The sequence below is a fragment of the Carcharodon carcharias genome, chromosome 2 (genome assembly GCF_017639515.1).
Source record: "Carcharodon carcharias isolate sCarCar2 chromosome 2, sCarCar2.pri, whole genome shotgun sequence".
Classification (NCBI taxonomy): domain Eukaryota; kingdom Metazoa; phylum Chordata; class Chondrichthyes; order Lamniformes; family Lamnidae; genus Carcharodon; species Carcharodon carcharias.
The window spans coordinates 157,527,817-157,546,591 of NC_054468.1; positions in this window are offsets into that span (position 1 = coordinate 157,527,817).

The following is an 18,775-nucleotide window of genomic DNA, read 5'->3' on the forward strand; positions in this document are numbered from 1 at the left end:
GACTTTTAATTCTAGATTTTTATTGAATTCAGATTTCACCATCAGCCGTGGGTGAATTCAAATCCGGCTCCCCAGAATATTACCCTGGGTGTCTGGATTACTAGTCCAGCGACAATACCTCTACGCCATCGCCTACCCCCTGACGGAACATTTGATGAACAAACGCTAACAGCCAGACTTTCAAGTTGTCAGCAGTTCTAAACATTTGGGAAGTGACATTGGGAACACATTGAATGTTTTATGATAGGATTTTGAGAAATTAGTATGCTCATGGTGTACACAGCACTGACTACCTCCATGTTAGTGGAGGACAACCCTTGTGATTAAAGAATTGGATTTAATTCTGTGAAGATGCACGTATTTCAAAATATTGGCCATCCATTGCTGTAGTACATCAATCCATCTGTGTTCTGTTGTTGTTCTATTGTGTTGATAAAGGAGATACAGCAATTTTCCACCCCAAGCCAAGTTGCTGTTGCCTGGCTCAGGCAATTTGGTATGGTACACCATTTGAGATCTGCTATATCAACTGAGGCCTGAAGAATTTGCTAGTATCCGTCACAACATTGTTACAAGAAAGGCTGTGCTCACCACAGAATTGGTTTTAAAGTTAGCCCTCAGCTCTTGATAGAGATAAACAATTAACAATCCAATCTTTAAACCCAATCATTTATGTCATATAGGTGCAGTAACAGCTAAATCCACCTTGGCCAGAATTTTACACCCTGTGAGCAGGCGCGCGCCTTACCTGAATGAACATGAAATAGCGCGAGATGACAAAGAACAAAGAACAAAGAACAAAGAAAAGTACAGCACAGGAACAGGCCCTTCAGCCCTCCAAGCCTGCGCCAATCATATTGCCTGTCAAACTAAAACATTTTGCACTTCCAGGGTCCGTATCCCTCTATTCCTATCCTATTCATGTATTTGTCAAGCTGCCTCTTAAACACCACTATCGTACTTGCTTCCACCACCTCCTCTGGCAGCGAATTGCACACACTCACTACCCTCTGCATAACAAACTTGCCCCACACATCTCTTCTAAAGTTTTCTCCTCTCACCTTAAATCTATCTCCCCTAGTAATGGACTCTTCCATCCTGGGAAAAAGCTTTTGACTATCTACTTTGTCCATGCCACTCATAATTTTGTAAACTTCTATCAAGTCGCCCCTCAATCTCCGTCGCTCTAGTGAGAATAATCCAAGTTTCTCCAACCTCTCCTCATAGCTAATAACTTCCAGACCAGGCAGCATCCTGGTAAACCTCCTCTGCACCCTCTCCAACGCCTCCATATCCTTCTGGTAATGTGGGGACCAGAATTGCACGCAATATTCCAAGTGTGGCCTAACCAAGGTTCTATACAGCTGCAGCATGACTTCCCAGCTTTCATACTGAATACCCCTGCCAATGAAGGCAAGCATGCCATATGCCTTCCTGACTACCTTATCCATCTGCGTTGCCACTTTCAGTGACCTGTGGACATGTACACCCAGATCCCTCTGCCCATCTACGTATTTAAGGATTCTGCCATTTACTGTATAATTCCTACCTGTATTAGACCTTCCAAAATACATTACCTCGCATTTGTCCGGATTAAACTCCATCTGCCATTTCTCCGCCCAAGTCTCCAACCGATCTATATCCCATTGTATCCTTTGACAATCCTCTTCACTATCTGCAACTCCTCCAACCGTAGTGTCATCTGCAAACTTACTAATTAGCCCAGTTACATTTTCCTCCAAATCATTTACGTACACTACAAACAGCAAAGGTCCCAGCACTGATCCCTGCGGAACTCCACTAGTCACAGCTCTCCATTCAGAAAAGCACCCTTCCACTGCTACCCTCTGTCTTCTATGACAAAGCCAATTCTGTATCCATCTTGCCAGCTCACCTCTGATCCTGTGTGACTTTACCTTCTGTACCAGTCTGCCATTAGGGACCTTGTCAAAGACCTTACTGAAATCCATGTAGATAACTTCCACTGCCCTTCCATCATCGATCATCTTTGTCACTTCCTCGAAAAACTTGATCAAGTTAGTGAAACACGACCTCCCCTTCACAAAACCATGCTGTCTCTCACTAATATGCCCATGTGCTTCCAAATGGTAGTAAATCCTGTCACGAAGAATCTTCTCCAATAATTTCCCTACCACTGACGTAAGGCTCACTGGCCTATAATTTCCTGGATTATCCCTGCTACCCTTCTCAAACAATGGAACAACATTGGCCATTCTCCAGTCCTCTGGGACCTCACCCATAGCTAGTGAGGATACAAAGATTTCCGTCAAGGCCCCAGCAATCTCCTCCCTTGCCTCCCTCAGTACTCTGGGGTAGATCCCATCTGGCCCTGGGGACTTATCCACCTTAATATTCTTCAAGATGCCTAACACCTCCTCTTTTTTGATCTCAACATGATCCAGGCTGTCTGCACACTCTTCCCTAGACAAATCGACCACTAAGTCCTTCTCTTTGGTGAAAACTGATGAGAAGTATTCATTTAGTATCTCTCCCATTTCTTCTGGTTCCACACACAGATTCCCACATCTGTCCCTGAGTGGGCCTACCCTTTCCCTGGCTACCCTCTTGGTTTTTACATATGTATAAAAGGCCTTGGGAATTTCCTTAATCCTGGTTGCCAATGACTGTTGATGACCCCTTTTAGCCCTCCGTCAGGTGAACGTCCTGAAGTCGTCCCACACTCGCAATATTTTGCTCAGTGGACATGCGCAGCAATCAGGAGCATGCCCGCCAATGATTAATTGGGCAATTAAAGCCATTAACGATGAAATGAACAGCAATTTTATGTGGCCCACCCTCAAATACAGTTGGCGGGCGGGCCATTCTCCCAGGCGGCGTTCCCATTTTTGCTCAAACCTCGATCCAGGGTGGGATGAAATTTCCGTGGGGAAATAAAACGAAGAGCGCTATCTGGGGACTGTTTTTACGAGGTATGCTTTTAGGTGCTTGATTGTGTTACATGGACATACTTTGCAGCACTTTTGTCACGTCCTTTAGTCTGTGGAGGTCTGCAGCTCCCTGGGGCGACTCTCTGCCATCAGGGAGCTCTCTTGAAGCACTCACCCACACTCATCCGGTTACGTCGGCCTCTTCCTGCCCCCACCCTGGCAGTGCTGAGCAAATGCGCGCACATTTCACGCTGGTTGGCTGTTAACTGGCCAGCCAGCGTAGAATCTCTGTCAGGGGCCGATCATAACTGGTGCTCATTTCCCGTCTGCTCCCAGGCCTGCCGATTGCGCATGTCCGGCCACCGAAAAATTCAGGCCCATAGGTGGCTTTACCACTTTGCCAAACATTACAAAGATAAAATTAGTGCTTTAATGATAAATCCACAGATTACTGAAAAATAGTCTCCAACATATAACTGTTCTAAAGTTCAGGTAAATTTCATTTCAATTCTGAAGAAGAGTCATATTGGACTTGAAACATTAATGGTTTCTCTCTCCACAGATACTGAGTTTTTCCAGCATCTCCTGTTTTTATTTCAAATTCCATTTAGTTGGAGCTCTCTTTACAATATGAATTCTTTAAAAAAAGATCATCTCTTAATCTAAATGCACTGAATGTAATTAAGAAAAACCAACTGAACAGAATATGGAAAAGCATGAAAGATATAGTGTATTTTCTATTACAGACTAGCTAAGAGCCAATCAGATTAGATAATATTAGTTAAGATGCTGTATAATAAGGAAAGCACTTCATATAAAAATGACTTTGTGCAGTGTATTAAAGTTGTTGATTGCCTGGAGCAATTAGATATTGAAATTGAAAAGATCTTGACCTCTGCTATAGCTGCCTAATAGAGAAGCAAAGGTCGCACAATTGACACTGTGAGGTTTTTTTCACTAGTATGACTCAGATAGCAGTGTGTATGCTCCAATATACTTAAAAGAGAATTGTTATTGTTTCAATGGGAAAAGAATCCTAGGACAGCTCTAGGTTATTTTCATCAAGGTAATGAATTTGTAATTGGTGCAATGATCTTTTAATGCTTGACCATTTAAATGGCAATGATGATGTATTTTGCTTTGTGTACCATCTTCATAAGGATAATTGAAAAGCTCTGCAAATAATTCTCCAATCGCAATGGTTCCGCTTTCAGTCATAGGGCAGAATTTTCTGCCTGTCAGTTGGACAGGCCCGACCCAATCTCCAGCAGGCGGGGAGCCGATCCCCACCGGAGAAGCGGGCCCTGCCGCCATTTTATTCGGGCGGGCCAATTAAGGCCCGCCCAGTGTGAAGTCCGATGGGAAGCGCTATACACTTCCTCTGTGGATGGAGGGGATTCCCCAAAAGTGAGAGTGCGCTCTTTCGCGCATGAAAGAGCGCACATCTCCCTGAGGCTAAGTGCTGCCTCAGGGAGATCGCTGACAGTTCTAAAAACATTAAAAATAGAAAAAAAAACCCTTAACATGTCCCCCTCATGTGACAATGTTATATGAGATGGGACATGTTCATAAATTACAGTAAAACTTTATTAAACTTTTTTAAACCCTACGTGAAACCCCATCCCACCGGTGGATGAGGTTTCATGTTTCCTCTATTTGCTGCTGAGGCTCCTGGCCTCCCACCAACCTTAAGGTTGGACGGGCAGGTCCTTTAATTGTTTAAATGATCCTGTCAATGGCCTCAATTGGGCATTGACAGGTCGCAGGCCTGAAGCTGATTTTGTTGTGCCCCTGCCTACCTGAAAATTTAAATGGGGCGGGATGACGTCGGGAGGTTCCTCTCAACGTCATTCTGCGTCGGTGAGTGGGCCCTACCCCCTGCTCGCTGATGGCAAAATTCTGCCCTATACCTTTCTATAAAATTGGATTTAATGGGGAGAATTTTCCCCTCGTCATGGAGATTGTGCAGGGGCAGGCGGATGTGGACCCAATTGGCACCCCTGCTCAGGTCTGCGCTGCAATTTTATGTGGGCGGGCCAATGAAGGCCCGCCCAGCATGACATGCACCCAGAAGCATTGTGCGCTCCCTGTGCGGGCAAGAGGAGGGGGTTCCCTGAGTCAGGAGTGAGCTCTTTCACGCATGAGGAACAGGTCAGTTGGCCTAACATCTGTCATAGGGAAAATGTTTGCAGCTATCATTAAAGATGCTATAGCAGGGTATTTAAAAAATTCAAGAGAAAATTTCAAGACAATCAGACAAAGTCACATGGTTTTGTGAAAGGGAATTCATGCTAAATCAATTTATTGGAGTTCTTCGAAGGAGTCACATGTGCTGTGGATAAGGGGAATCCAGTGGATGTACTGCACTCGGATTTCCAGAAGGCATTTGATAATGTTCCACATCAAAGGTTATTGTGGAAAATAAAAGCTCATGGCTTAGACGGTAACTAACTGGCATGGAAAGAAGATTGGCTAGCTAACAGAAAGCAGAGAATTGGCATAAATCGGTCCTTTCTGGTTGGCAAGATGTAATGAATGGTGTGCCACAGGGATTAATGCTAGGCCCTCAACTTTTTACAATTTATATAAATGACTTGGAGGAAAGGACCAATGGTATGGTTGCTAAATTTGCTGATGACACAAAGATAGGTCAGAAAGTAAATTGTGAAGAGCACATAAGGAGGTTGCAAAGGGACATAAATAGATTAAGTGAGTGGGCAAAGATCTGGCAAATGGAGTATAATGTGGACAAATATGAAGTTTTCCATTTTGTCAGGAAGAATAAAAAAAACTTATTATCTAAATGAGCTCTGAGATTCAGAGGGATCTGGGTATCCTAGTGCATGAATCACAAAGGTTAGTATGCAGGTACAGCAGGTAATTAGGAAAGCTAATATAAGGTTATCGTTTATTGTGAGGGGAATTGATTATAAAAGCAGGGAAGATGTGCTTTAGTTGTACAGGACACTGTTGAGACCACATCTGGAGTATTGTGTAGAGTACTGATCTCCTTATTTAAGGAAAGATGTGAATACGTTCAAAGCAGTTCAGAGAAGGTTTACTAGATTAATACAAGGAATTTAGAAGGGATCTCACAACTCAAGGGACAACACCAGTAACTCTCTCACACACCCTCACACCTTCCTCAAGCTCATATCCTCTGGAGCTTGTGTCCTCATCCCATCTATGTCTCCGCTCACCACACAAACATTCCACTCAGTGCCATGTGTCCTGCTCACACTCTCTCCATCTGTTTTCTTGCAGGAAAAACTGGCTCACAACAGTAGGGAGAGGTCCCAGAATGGGGATGGAGTGGCCCACATTAGGCCCCTCACTCACTTTGAGGAGTGTGCCGTCACACTGAATGGTGAGGATGTGGTCCATGCCTCTAGCGATGGAGAGGTCAGTGGTGAACACCTACGGAGGATCCTGCACCAAATCATCCCTCTCTCTACAAAACTGTGAGTGCTCTCTCTCCTGCTTTTCACTGCTGCCATGCATTAATTATCTCTACTTTGGTTCACAGGGAGCTCTGCCAAGACACCCACACCCTCAGCCAGCCAATCTCTCAGCTTCATGCACAGCATCACTTCCAGCCAAGAAGACACCTCCTCTATTGAAGAGCTGGAAATAAGTAGCCTGGAAGACCCATCACAGCACTTACCCGCACCCTGCACCAGCGCAGAAACACACAGCTCAGTGGGACCCAGAACTAGAGCAGGATCAGTGTCACAATCTGATGGTCACTGCATGGACATGTGTCCGAAGCAGGATGAAGCAGGTTTGGCCGAGCTCCCCAGCACTTGGAGGACTGTTGGGGAGGAAGCCTTTGTGAGGTCAGAGTCAGATGACGAGCGTCTGGATTTGGCCTTCCAACTGATCGTGTAGATTCAGCAGAAGACTGGGGAACATCACACAGAGTTGTTGGAAAACCTCAACAGAGTGGCACATTGAGTCGCAGATGTGATGTCCGCCTGCTCTCTGACGAAGTGGTGCCCATATGGTCGTGTATGGAGGTCTCCATGGGAAGAATGGTGGATTCCATGGAGACCCTGGTCCAGCAGAACATGGAGATGTGTGCAGATCTGTAGCAGCAACGTGAGAGGAAAAAGGGCACCTCAACATCCCTCCAGATGCTCCTTCCTCTTGAGCAGTGAAGCCGGGGCCTGAAGGGAGGAGGAGCGGAACTGGACCCCTGGGTCATCCACTCAGGAATATCAGAGGCTGTCAGCTTCATCCGAGACTCCTTTACCTGTCACCCCCTCAACCTCGTCTTCTGTTATCGCAGAGGGAGGAGCTGGCCTGCAGGAGGACAGCCAAAGCAAGCCAGGACCCTCAAGGCCTCGGCTCTCCAGAGGACGCATGCCGCAGAAGCAACAGGGCCAACCACTGCATAGGCTGTCTCCACCCCTGCTGCGGATGTCAGGGCAGCACCTAAAATAAGTGGTAGGCCTAGAAAAGTTAAGAAATTTTGATCATAAGTGGTTGCATGGGTGAATATATTTTGTTACTTTATAATCTGAAAACATTTCACTTTCACTGAATAATATGTAACATTTCAGCTTCATTGACAGGCTTCATGAATCCTCCCACTGCACTCCCCCACCAGTAGTTCAGTTGCACACATCTGGACCACGAGTGATCCTGGAGGGAGAAGTGTGTGTGTGTGTGTATGTGTGTGTGTGTGTGTGTGTGTGGCAGGGCCTTTCGGAGATTTGTGCAAGCACTCTCCCACACATACGGAGTCTTCATCCATCGCACTCATCACTATGTCCTGAGCATTTTCAATGCTGCCTGCTGGGGTTCACTTTCAGTTGTCCATCTGAGCTGACCGGCATCTCCACCCACCCACTGATCACACTCCCATGCAGCATGTGTGCCCATCCAACTCGAGGCTCTGCTCACTTTCCATTTTGACAGCCATAGTCAGTTCCCCGTGCTTTCCCCTCCCCCAGTCACCCATGTCCTACCCCCATCACTTTTGATCCCCTGGTATCACCTTCCACTTGCCCACCGTCACCTCCCGCCCTGTGAATTCCACCCCCATTCACATTGACCTCCCTGACTTTCTCCTTCCCAACCACAGCGCCCGTGTCTGCCTCCGAGTCCCCACCAACCACCCGTGCCATCCCTTCTATTCCTGCCGACGCAGCCTCACCCTCCCACTCTACTGGCTCCCTCTGCCCCCTTTCATATTCATCATTCCATACTACCATGCCTACCCTCAGTTCGCTCACCAGGACGTAGTCATTGACTCCACAGACCGCTCCCTTGCACATTCACCTGGACAGTACCCTCACCCTACTCCCCTCTCCACCCTTAGTCCCTCCATCCCTGACACACTCCCCCCTCCGAACTCACTCCGCCCACCGGACACCTTCCTCCCTCCAAACTCTCTCCGTCCCCCGGACACGCTCCCCCCTCCGAACTCCCTCCCTTTCACCTTCCTCCCCCTTACACCTACTTGCTGCATTCTCCCCCGTTACACCCTCCTCCCACCCTCACCCCCCCGATACTTTCATCACCCCCTCGCAAACTCAATCCCCCGACACCTTGACCCACCCCCCTAACTCATCACCTCTGCCAACACCTTTGTCCCCCACTCCCAACCTCACGACCCCTCAATCCGGTACACCTTCCTCTCCACTCATAGCTAGACCTTCTGCTGTCCCAGTTCACCGATCATCAGTAACAGCCATGGCCAAGACCGTGATGTTCTGAAGCAGACCAAAGCATCAACAGAGACACCCCACCTTCCAAGAGCTGCTTTGTGGTAGAACCATGTCCATGAGAATGCACCCAGCATGCGATGCACATGTTCCTCCAGGGTCCAGTAGCTGTAGGGCTCCAGTATCTTCTGCTTCTCGGATGTCCACGATCTAAGCAAGGCTCTAAAGGTAAGGCCCAACTTCTGCACATCATACTTGTCCAGATGTGCACCGGGATACAAATCGGGTTCACGTGGGCCTCCAGTGGAATTTGTGTTCTGCCATGGCAGACACCACTGAATGGTCCCGCTGTGATTTCATGCCGACGTTAAACTGATTTCTGGCCCTCACACTGAATTGTCACCCCTCCCCACCCACCATAATGCCCGGCGCCAATGGGACTGGATGATTCCACCTTATGTTTGTATTTATAAAGCTCAGGATCACATATGAACTTTTAACTACTTTCTCAATCTGCCTTGCCAGCTTCAATGATTGTGCACATATACCCCCAGGTCTCTCTGTTCCTACACCCCCTTTAGAATTGTATCCTTTAGCTTATATTGCCTCTCCTCACTCTTCTTACCAAAATGTGTCACATCACACATCTCTGCATTAAATTTCATCTTCCATGTATTTGCCTATTCCATCTACCTGGCTATGTCATAGTCACAATTATTCCAAATTTTATGTTATCTGCAAATTTTGAAATTGAACCTTGCACATGCAAATCGAGGTCATTAATATAGATCAAGAATAGCAAAGGTCCTGATACTGATCCTCGGGAAACACCATGTCTACCTTCCTCTAATCCAAAAAACAATTGTTCACCACTGCTCAAATAAAAGCAAGATATGCAGATGCTGAAAATCTGAAATAAAAAGAAAAGGTACTTCAAAACTCAGCTGGTCTGGCAGCATCTGTGGAGAGACAGAGTTAATATTTTGAGTCAAATGACTCTTCTTTGGAACTGAAGGTAGGTCGAAATGTGATGGGTTTTATGCTGTTAAAAGGGGGAGGGGGAGGAACCATGTGGCAGACTTTTCCCCCCATCGGGGGGGAAGTTGATGGGCGGGCGCGCTTCCGAACGGTGCCATCAATCGGAGGCGCGGTGCCATTTTACGTGGGCGGGCCAATTAAGACCTACCCAGTGTGACTCCCTGTGCGAGTGTGGAGGAATGCCTAAAATCGAGAGTGCACTCTTTCACGCATGCGCACGAAAGAGCGCACTCATCTCCCTGCGGCTAAGTGCAGCTTCAAAGAAATTGCCTCTACTTTCAAAAATATTAAAAATGGAGAAAAAAAAATCCCTTGCATGTACCCTCATGTGACACTGTAACATGAGTTGGGACATGTTCATAATTTCCAAAAAAACTTTATTAAAATTTTTAAAACCCTACATGAAACCTCATCCCACCAATGGATGAGGTTTCATGTTTGTTCTACTTCCCACTGGGGCTCCTGGCCTGCCTACCAACCTTAAGGGTGGACAGGCAGGTCCCCTAATTACTTTAATTGACCTGTCAATAGCCTCAATTGACTATTGAAAGGTCGGCGGGCACACAGCTGATTTTGCTGTGCTCCTGCCTTCCTGAAAATTTAAATGGGGCATGGTGACGTCCGGAGTTCCGCCCAATGTCACCATGCATCATTTTACGTGTTGGTGAGCGGGCCCCGCCCCCACTCGCTGACTGTAAAATCCTGCCCATGGTGTGAGAAAATGCAGTTAAGGTAGCTGTGGGTGTCAGGGGGCTTATAATGAATATTAGTTGACAATCTATCCACAGAAATGAATATGGAGAAGTAGAGGAAGGGAAGGAATGTGTCAAAGAAACATCATATGAAGGTGAGAGAAGGGTGGGAATTGGAAGCAAAATTAATAAATTTACCACTACTCTCTGGCTTGGGTTTAATGGAGGCAACAGGAGTCTCATCTGGTGGCTGCTGAGCTGCTGGGATCCCCACTCACCTCTTTTAGAGAAGGCCATTGGATTCAGTGCCACTCAGGCACTTAATTGGACCGCAGGGGCCTTCCCTGGGATCAAGTACCCCAGGGGCAGATGTCGCACCTGCTGAGAGCTGCTGGTCAATCAGAGGCCGGAAGCACTATTGAACATCAGTGCCACTGGGGAGGTGGTACAATACCTGCCCGAGGCCTAGGATCGTCACTGGATTCCATGCCTCAGATGAGCAATGGTGGGAGGAAAATCATGGGGTGGGGTTGCAGTGGAAAGAAAGGGGTTTGGCAACAAGGGCAGGGGACTCACTCTCAGCGGGCCCCCTTTTCCTGATGCCAGGCCCCTGGATTAGGCACTGAGTGTTGCCTCAGGAGCTGCAAGCAACCCCGCATGGTGAGCCCCCAACCAGTTGTTGGGCTAATCCGCGTGGTGGCAGGAAGAGGCCATTGTCTATAGGCCTTCCCACCATGGACTTAATTGGGTGGAGGTGGGAAGGTGGCGGGGTCCCCATCTGCCATTCTCCTACCTGATTAAATGCACTCTTGCCATTAAACTCGCCACAGGGGAGGGCATTAAAATCTGTTTCCTGTCATTCAGCCAACTTTGTACCCATGTTGTCACTGTCCCTTTTATTTCATGAGCTTGAACTTTGCTGATAAGCCTTTTATGTAGCACTTTGTCAAGCACCTTCTGGAGGTCCATATACACCTGGGTCAACTGCATTATCCTCATTAACTCTCTATGTTCCTTTATCAAAAAACTTAATCAAGTTAATTAAACTTGCCTTTAACAAATCCATGCTGACTTTCATTATTTAATTCACAGTTTTCTAAGTGACTGTTAATTTTGTCCTGGATTCATAAAGTCATAGGCCTGGATTTTCTGATGGGCGTCATGATGGGTGGGAGCAGAAAACATTGCGACAGGGCCAAAAATCAGCTGCACATCATTGTGAAACCAGTTTGTGATCGTCCAGTCCGCCTGCCATTAGTGGCCTGCGTTTCCTGCCACAGCACATTGGGAACTTCATTTTAATACATTTGCATCTCATTATAAGCCCTGCTCTCCAGAATCATTCCCCCACACTTGATTATTGGGGCATGTTGGTGTGCAATTAGAACAATGTGTTTCACAACAGGATATAAGCAACCTGCACCTGGAGACCTGCACTTTGCTCGTCACTTCAAGGTTAGTTCACCTACCTTGCATCATGCAGCGATCGCAGGAATCAGCGCCAGGCTTTGCAGGCAGCACCATATCGCTTTCAAGGGGGTTTCACAGGCAGGTTTCTACCTACCAGACCAGTGGTAAGGTGGTGGAAGCTTTTAATGGGCTGCAGGGTTAGGGCTGCACTGGGAACGGGGGAAACTGGCCTGAGGCATGGGAATGAGCTGCAAGTCTAGGCCTGTGCTGGGACTTACAAGTGGGGGGAGCATGCGGCGGGGAGGGTATATGTTGAACAGTGTAAGTGGCCTCAAGATGGGGATAGGTGAGGTCCACATGGGCCATAGGTACATCCATTTCAAAACGTTCAGGGGCCAACAAAGGTACATGCAGCAGAAGCACGATGAAATCAAGGAAAACAGGAAACAGGGGGGGGTTCTTTGAGGGAAGCAAACCTGGACATGAAGCTTCTCTGGGATGATGGGAGGAGTTTCCATACTCCCACAGGGAGTGTGCAAGCTGGTCTGGCAGTGAGAGTTCTGCACCGCCATCTTCCAACCTGCAGCAATGGCACTGTGCTAAATTAAAATGAGGAGAAGCTCTGCTGGTGAGGGCTCTGGGGGCAGACTGGAGGAGGGCAGCTGCATGCATTAGTGCAGGAGGGGGGTGCTGATTATATAGGCATGCAGCTGAACTTCATTCTAAAAGAGGAGAGAGGCACAGCTGAGACATATTAGGAACCTTTCAATGACAATGCAGGGAATCAGGAAAGTGAAGCAATGATGGCCATGCCTGCGAGACTAGTCCCACAAAGTAACACTAGTGAATCTCCTTATTTTAAGCCTTTTTTTGCAGTGTGGAAATTCTCCAAAGTAACGACGAACTCCACAGCCATCAGACGAATGGACAAGCTCCAGAAGCCAGTTAGAAAGTTGGTGCTGGACTGTTCACTGAAGAGAAGCCTCAGGCCCCCATCAAATAATCTCATTTCCTGAATGAACATTTACCCTCATGTTTATTCCCAAGGGTGTATTATTAGAGTGCAGTGAATGACACTCTCAGTGCCTGGGCTGAAAGCAGCACATCCAAGCATCTAAGCAGCTGGCCAAATCCGGGGTGGGGGCAGGTGATATGCACCTTGCACTGACCATCATTTTAGAGGCAAGTACTCTCCGACACAGGAACAGAGAACTTGAATCCATATTTACTGACTAGTCATTGACAGAATTTGGAGACTAATGTTGACATTTGTCTCTTTATCATTAATACTGCAAAGAGGAGACCATTAGGAAGATGGAGGCTGAATTTATCACTGCTTGCATTATCGCTTACAGGCAGGAGAGAAGGAGAAGATTGCAATCAAGATGCCTGGATTGCCAAAGGGAGGAGCAATACCCTCAAGACCAAGGGCCAGTAGAGCCTCCTCTGGGCACAGGGGATGAAGCTCACAGAAACTTTATGCGTCAGTGGCTCATGAGACCCAGGATATACAGAACTCGCATGTGCTAACTGCAAATGACTGAGAGCCTGTGTTGCCGACAATTCCGCATGTCCAGAGATCTGGTGACTCAGATTTGCCCCATTCTCCAGGAATTGGCACCATAGGGACTGGGAGGATATCCATTGCTGGTGGCTGTGAAAGCAATGGCTACTCTGAGTTTCTACACAAGTGGCTCCTTCCAGGGCCCAGTTTAACCCAGGACTGAGTGTGTGCAGTTGTTCGGTAGGAGAGTCTAAATTTTTATTTTGTACAAACCTAATTTAGTTTGTAGTTGACAAATCTATACTTTAATTTCTGTAGTTGCCAGCCTTAAGCAGGGTTTTTTCAAAGCTTCCTGTGAAAAAGCAGTTTAATTAAGAACCAGCTGAAACTGGATCCTCATTAAGTGACTCAGAAAGGCCTTTTGTGTTCGGGGCATATATAAGTAGCCAATTTAGTGTGACTTAGCACTTGATTGCGACTTACAATAGACTACCGGAGTTGAGCGTGTGACTTATAGTAGAGTGCCGGAGTAGAGCGCTTCAGGGAGTTAAACTGAGGAAGGGAAAGAGGTATTTGGTTGCTTTTGCCTAAACTTTTTCAGCCTCCAGGAATTGATCTTGCTCTGCTACAGGAGAAGAAGCTGGTTAATTGGTGAGTATCTGGTAAGTGATTAAGGTTTATTCTATTCCTAAGGCACAAAATAGTATATTTTGAGCGAGAGGTGAGCGGGAGAGGATAAAAGGTGTGGATCGAGAGGCCTACCTGCAGTGAGACCAGCGGCCGAGTAACATCATGAACCATAACTTGATGCAAGTGTAGGGAAAGCAACTGATTTGTGAATATCTCCAGTCTTTAAAATAAAAGTGAAGTCTTTAGTTTGTGCTTAAGTCTCAAGTCTTTTGTTTCTCTGTTTTACTTAAAAATAGCTTAAGTATAAGATCAGTACTGGTGTAAAAAAAAATTACAATAAAGTGTAAAGAGTGGGGGATTCTTCAAGTGTAAAGAGCAGGGACACTAGAGAAATTAAGTAATAAATTAAATAAAATATGATAGTGATGGCAGGATGGGTTGCTTCTGCAGCATGTGGGGCCCACTGGACACCCAGGAACCTCAGATCTGAGTTGAGGAGCTGAAGTCCAAGCTGTAGACATTGTTACCTGGACACTTTGCTCCAGGGGGTGGTCACACCTCTCAAATTAGGTAATTCAAATTTGGTCTGTGATCAGGGACAGGAGGGTGTTACTGCAGGTGAGGCAGATATGGGGACCCGGGGGGCAGCATTCAAGGATCCTCAGCCCCTGCAATTGTCCAACTGTTATGAGGTTCTTGCAAGCTGTGTGGACGAGAGCGGGGAATGCAGGGAGGATGAGTGAACTGACCACGGCACCATGGTACAGGGAATAATTCAAGTTGGACTGGGGGTATGGGGGAAGAAATGGATGCATAGTAGTGGTAGGTGACCGTATAATTAGGGGGACAGATGCTGTTCTCTGCAGCCATGAGCGTGAGTCCCGAAGGCTGTGTTGCCTGCCCGGTGCCAGGGTTAAGAACATCTCCCCAGGGCTGGAGAGGAACTTGGAGTGGGAGGGGAGGGGTCCAGTTGTTGTCGCCCATATTAGTAACAATGATATTGATAGGACTAGAAAGGAGGTTCTGCTGAAAGAATTTGAACAGTTAGGAGCTAAATTAAACAGCAGAACCTCTAATGTAATAATCTTGGGAATATTTAACTAAACCACGGGCAAACTGGCATAAAGTCAAGGAGTTAAATGTGTGGCTCAAAGATTGGTGTGGGAGGAATGGGTTTCAGTTCATAGGGCACTGGCACCAGTACTGGGGTAGAAAGGAACTGTTCCAGTGGGACGGGCCAATGTCCTGGTGATTTGAATAACTAGGGCTATAGGGAGAGCCTTAAACTAAATAGAGGGGAGGGAGGGTTCTGGAAAAGGGATATGCCGGCTTACAGAGCAAAAGGATATGGCAGCATTGCAGGGCAGCTATTTAGCTAATGATTCCCAGATTGTGACAGGAAGGGACAGAGTGTACAAACATAAAAACAGCAGCACATAGGGTCAAAGGGGGAACAAATGGTAAAAAGACAATATTAATGGCTCTTTACTTAAATGCATGTAGTATTCAGAACAAAATAAATGAATTAACGACACAGAGCTTAATGGGTATGATCTTATAGCCAATCTGGAGGCATGGTTACAAGGAGATCAAAGCTGGGAACTAAATATTCTCGAAAGGGCAGGCAGGAAGGAAAGGGTGGTAGGGTAGCTCTGTTAGTATGAGATGGAATAAGTATGATAGCAAAAAATGATCTTGGATTAGAAGATATTGCATCCATATGGGTGGAGGTAAGAAATAACAAGGGGGAAAAGACATTGGTGGGAGTAGTCTATAGGCCCCCTAACTGTAGCTATAGGTAGGGCAAAGAATAACTCAGGAGATAATGAGGGCATGTAAGAAAGGCAGTCCATTAATCACAAGTGACTTTAATCTTCATGTAGATTGGGAACATTAAATTGGCAGAGGTAGCCACAAGCAATAATTCATAGAATGTATTTGGGACATTTTCCTAGAACAACATGTTGTAGACCCAACCAGGGATCAGGCTATTTTGGACTTGGTAATGTGTATCAAGGCAGATTTAATAAATTATCTCAGAGTAAAAGATCCCTGAGAAACAGTGACCATAACATGGTAGAATTTAGCTTTCAGTTTGAGAGTGAGAAACATGGGTCGGAAACAACTGTGATAAACTTAAATAAGGGTAATCACAAACAGATGAGGGCAGATTGGCTGGAGTGGACTGGGAAAGGAATTCAGCAGAAAGGACGGTTGATGAACAATGGCAGAAGTTTAAGAAAATAGTTCATGACCCATAACAAAGATATATCCCAGTGAGGAAGAAGGATTCTAGGAAGGAGATAAGCCAACTATGGTTAAGCAAGGAAGATAAGGATAGTATCAAATTGAAAGAAAAAACATACAATGTGGCAAAGATTAGTGGTAAGCCGCAGGATTGGTAAAGTTTGAAAAACCAACAAAAGATGACCAAAAAATAAATAAAAAAGGAGAAAATAAACTTTGAGGGTGAACCAGCAAGTAATATAAAAATGGACAGTAAGAGCTTCTTTAAATATATAAAAAGGAAGAGAGGTCAAAGAGATATAGGCCCCTTAGAGAATGAAGCTGAGAAAATAATAACGGGGGACCAGGAAATGACAGCGGAGTTCAATAAACACTCTGCATCTGCCTTCAATTAGAAGACACTAATAGCATTCGAAAAATACTAAATAATCAAGGGGCAAAAGTTGAGTAGGAAGTAAATACAATAACTATCACAAGCGAAAGAGTATTAGGGAAACTAATGGGGCTAAAGGCCGATAAGTTCCCTGGACTTGATGGTTTGAATGCTAGGACATTAAAGGATTAAAGCTACTGAGATAGTGGATGCACTGGTAGTAATCTTCGAAGAATGCTTAGGTTCTGGAAATGTCCCAGAAAATTGGAAAGCTGCCAATGTAATGCCCTTATCCATAAAGGGAGCGAGACAAAAAAACAGATAACTATGGCCAGTTAGCTTAATACTTGTCATTGGGAAACTGTTGGAGTCTATTATAAAGGAAGTAATAGCAGAGCATCTAGATATACATAATATAACCAAGCAGAGTCAGTATGGCTTCATGAAGGGAAAATCATGCCTGACAAATTTATTAGACTTCCTTGAGGAGGTAACAAGCAGGATACATAAAGGGGAACAAGTGGTTGTAATATATTTGGATTTCCAAAAGGCATTCAATAAGGTACCGCACATAAGGCTACTTAATAAGATAAGAACCCATGGTGTTGTGGGTAGTATATTAGCATGGAGAGAGGATTGGCTAACTAATAGAAGACAGAGTTGTGATAAGGGAGCCATTTTCGGGATGGCAATCTGTAACTTGTGGAGTACCACAGGGATCAGCACTGGGGCCACAATTATTTACAATATATATTGATGACTTGGATGAGGGAAGTGAATGTACTATCGCCAAGTTTGCAAATGACACAAAAATAGGTGGGAAGGCAAGTGGTGAGGATGACGAAAAGAATCTACAGAAGGATATAGACAAGTTAAGTGAGTGGGCAAAAATTTGACAGATAGAATATAATGTGGGAAAATATGAGGTTATGCACTTTGGTGAGAAGAATAGAGGAACTGAATATTATTTGAATGTAGAAAGACTGCAGAAAGTTGCAGCACAGAGGGATTTGGATGTCCTCGTGCATAAATCACATAAAGCTAACATACAAGTTCAGAAGGTAACAGGGAAAGCAAATGGAATGTTTGCCTTTATTTCAAAGGGAATAGAATATAAAAATTGGGAAGGTTGCTAAAACTATACAAGTACTAATTAGACCGCACCATGAATACTGTGAACACTTTTGGTCCCCTTATCTAAGGAAAGATGTACTGGCAATGGAGGCAGTCCAGAGGAGGTTCACTAGGTTGATCCCGGGTATGGAGGGGTTTTCTTATGAGGACAGGTTGAGTAGATTGGGCCTGTACTCATTGGAGGTTAGAAGAATGAGAGGTGGCCTTATTGTAACATATAAGATTCTTAGGGGCCTTAACAGGGTGGATGCTGAGAGATTGCTTCCCCTTGTGGGAGAGTCTAGGACCAGAGGGCATAATCTCAGACTAAAGGGTCACCAATTTATGACAGAGGACTGTAGAGGCTGGGTCGTTAAGTATATTCAAGGCTGCAATAGACAGATTTTTAATCAGCAAGGGAATCAACGGTTATAGGGAAAAGGCAGGAAAGTGGAATTGAGGATTATCAGATCAGCCATGATCACATTGAATGGCGGAGCAGACTTGATGGGCTGAATAGCTTACTTCTGCTCCTACTTATTATGGGCTTATGGTCTTAGGGACCTCTGTGGGATCTCCCAAATGTCAGTGCACAAATGCATTCATAAGAAGACAGACACCCTTTTTGCCAAGGCCCATAATCACGTCAACTTCAACAGAGATCAAACAAGTTAAGATGCCAGAGCACTGGGCTTTGTTGAGCTTTCCAGATTCCCACAGGTGCAGGGTGCCAGACTGCACTCATTGCTATAAAAGCTCCCTGACAATAGGCACAGCAATACATAAACAGGGATGGCGACCACTCACTCAATGTGCAGCTGGTCTACAACCACAAGAAACTGATCCTACAGGTTTGCACCAGACACCCAGGAAGTGTCCACAACTCAGACATCTTGATTAGATCACAGAATTTGGCCATCTTTGAGGGAGCAGACAGGATACAGGGCTGGCTCCTCAGTGACAAATGGTACCGGCTGATGATGCCTGTGCAGCAGCCGCAGACTTCTGCATAGAGAAGGTAAAATGAGGCTCATGGCTCTAGTTAGCATTGGTGGTGCACACCATAGGGATCCTAAAGATGTAATTCTGATGCCTGGACAGATTTAATGGAGCAGAACTCCAGTACAGTCCCCAGAGCTTCTCACAGATCATCATGATTTACTGTGCACTGCACAACCTGGCACTGCAAA